The following is a 3,393-nucleotide window of genomic DNA, read 5'->3' on the forward strand; positions in this document are numbered from 1 at the left end:
GCCTTGGCCTCCCAAAGTGCTGGGATTACAGACGTGAGCCACCGTGCCCGGCTTCATTTGCATTTTCATGGGAGCTTACAGGAGGCGCACAGGTGTCCTAGACAGCATTTTTAAAATAACAACTTGAGGTTTAATTCACACGCTACACAATTCACATGTCTAAAGTGTACAATTGGATGGCTTTTAGTATATTAATAGATACGTGCAACCATCAGCATGACCAGCTTCAGGACATTCTCTACATCCCAAAAGGAAACCCTGTCTCTATTAGCAGTCGCTCCCCATTTTCCCCCAACTCCTCCAGCCGTGGGCAACCAACCACCAATCGACTTCCCTGAGACAACGTTTTGAGCCCTTATTGGGAGGAATTATAGTCGAATGGAAAATCCAATTTGGGGCGTGGTGTAAACTGGAATTGCTTTCGTGGTTTTTCCTTGTGCCTTGGGTCGGGCACTGCTGTAAGAGCATTGCATCCATCCTTTCATCAGTACTCTGCTGCACACGGATGGCATTTCTGCCCTTTTTACAGATGAGGAAACTAAGGTTCAGAGAGATTAAGCAAGAGGCAGAGTGGGGCTTGTCCATAAGACCCCAGAGTCTGTGCTCTTGCGCATACATTATCAGGTCAACGTGATCTATGCATCCGAATTCCAAATAAATAAATAAAAATGCTTATAAGAAGTCCCCCCATGCAGGGCACAGTGGCTCAGGCCTGTAATCCCAACACTTAGGGAAGCACAGGCGGGAGGATTGCTTGAACCCAGGAGTTTGAGACCAGCCCCAGCAATATGACAATATCTGCATCTCTGCAAAAATGAAAAAAAAAAAAGGCAAAAAGAAGTCCCCCCAAGTTAGTCGCCATGCTCTCTACCATGGGTTTTCCGTGTTATCTCTATCACATTAATACAGTCATTTCTACCAAGCACCACTTACGGTGACAGGGTAGGGTCTACAAAAATATTGACCGAGAAATCCTGATGGAGCTTCAAGACAAGCTCAGGCCACCAAGAAATGTGTACCGAGTCTGGCTGTGCTGAGCGTCGTTCTAGGGCAGAGGTCCCCAACCCCCCGGCCGGGGACCGATGCGGGTCTGTGGCCTGTTAAGAACTGGGCTGCAGAGCAGGAGGCAAGTGGCGGGCACACGAGTGAAGCTTCATCTGTATGTACAGCCGCTCCCCATTGCTCCCGTGACCGCCTGAGCTCTGCCTCCTGTCAGATCAGCGGCAGCCTTAGATTCTCACAGGAGCGCAAACCCTATTGTGAACTGCGTGTATGAGGGATCTAGGTTGTGTGCTCCTTATGAGCATCTAACTAATGCCTGATGATCTGAAGTGGAACAGTTTCATCCCTGAACCGTCACCCCACCCCTGTCTGTGGAAAATTTGTCTTCCACAAAACCAGTCCCCGGTGCCAAAAAGGTTGGGGACCGCTGTTCCGGGGGATGGTGCCTGACTGAGCTGGAGGAGGCCTCTGCTCTCCCTCTGGTGGAAGGAGAGAGAAAACAAAGCAGAATAAATGAGGCCATTTGGACTGCCAAGCAGGGAGTTAAAACAGCGCAGTGTGATTTAGGATGAGGACTTTAAGGTGAAGAAGGTGATCCACTTAGAACTGTTGAAGATTTAAACTTAGAGCTGAATGAGAAAAAGAAATCGGCCATGCAAAGATGAGGGGACAACAGGTACAAGCGCCGTGTGTTCGAGGAAGGGCCAAAATTGGCCAGCGTGTATGTGGTACGGCCAGCATGTGGTGCGGCTGGGTGCAGCGGGCCAGCAGGAGAGGGACATAACGTGAGTGCCAGTGGCGTGGGGGCTCTGGGAGCCAGGCTGCGGATGGAGTTCAGGTTTCCAGGGCAACTGAAGGGCATGGGAGGGTTTCAGCAAGGGTTTACCAGATGACACCAGCTGCCGTGTGGAGAGTAGATCACAGGGAGCCCACGCTCTCCACTGTGAAAGCAGCAATGAGGTTGCCGTGATAGTCTAGGCAAAAGGTGAAGGGACTCAGGAGTTTGGATCATGAGAGGAAGAGGAATCCACTTTGGCTTAAGCAACTGGGCATAAGGGAAAGGGCAGAGTTGGCAGGGGGTGAGGGCTAAAAGTCCAGTTCTGGCTTCGACGGGCTACTGGGCTCATTTTCATGAAGGAACAGATCAGGACTGGAAGATAGAAATCTGTCATCAGCATCAATGCCTTGAAGATGGACGACGTCACGAAGGGGGGGGCGTCAGAGCAAGGAGAGGAAGAGAATTCAGGACTCAGCTCGGAGACAAAGGAACCAGCAAGGAGCCTGCGAAGCAGCTGCCGGGGCATGGGAGGAGAACCAAGGGGTCTGAGGAGGAGAAAATGATGGTGCTAGGAACTGCAGAACGTCTCGGCAGGCACGCTCCACTCAAACCCCTGCACGAAGACACCCGGCCACCACCTCACGGGGCCTCTGGGAGCCTAAGGCCGCGCCCCTGGGAGGCCCCGGCCCCCTTTTGAGTGAGTTCCCGTCTGGAAACGCTCAGGGCTGTCCAAAGCATTTACTGTCTGTTCCGGCCAACACCTGACCTCCCCTTCTTACAGCATTTACTAGCAAGGGCTTAGCCTGTCCCTTTGAGACATCTGTGTAGCACCCACAACCCAGGGTCTTTCCCGAGGGCCCCGCAGCCACTCCTTGGAAATGGAAACCTCAGGAGGCACGGGGCCCGGTCTCCCAGTCTCCACGGGAGGGAAGAATCCCAACCTTGGTAAGCACCGGCAGCTCCCACACACGGCTGGCCTCGTGGCACGGACGCTGGCTGCCCCGTCATCTTTCACCTGAGCCTCCACTCGCCCCCTCCCGACTCCCTCATCCTCCCTTCGCAAGGCCATGCCGCCTCTGCTGGGGCGGGAACGGAGCTCAGCTCTCTCCCCCGTGAGCGGGGGTTTCTGAAGAAAATCTCTTTTCCCAGCTTGAACAAAGGCCCGCTTTTGTGTATCTTTGTGTATCTCCGGTGTTCTTGTCAAAAGAGGAGGACAGGCACAGAGGCCCGCGGGGACAAGGCCACGGGATGACGGAGGCGGAGGCTGGAGAGGCGCCGCCGGGGGCCCCCAGCGCCGGGGAGAGGCCTGGAAGGCCGCTCCCTCATGTCCCTGGCCGGGAGCCCACCCTGGGGACACCACCGCTAGCTCAGCCTCCAGGCCTCCGGAACCGGGAGGCCACACGTTTCTGGGGCTTCGGCCTCGCCGAAGTCTGTGGTGCTTGGTCACGGCAGCCCCAGGAGACACGGTAAGCCCCTGCCCGTGCCTTGCTGGGTGGCCGTGTCAACAGCGAGCTCTTCCCTGCCACTGGCACAGAAGAAAACCAAGCTGCGTTAACACCCGAGCGACTGTGTGGGAAGACGTATTCTGTGTGTATCAAAGGAATGCGTGCAAA

Source organism: Macaca mulatta, chromosome X (assembly GCF_049350105.2).
Source record: "Macaca mulatta isolate MMU2019108-1 chromosome X, T2T-MMU8v2.0, whole genome shotgun sequence".
Lineage (NCBI taxonomy): Eukaryota > Metazoa > Chordata > Mammalia > Primates > Cercopithecidae > Macaca > Macaca mulatta.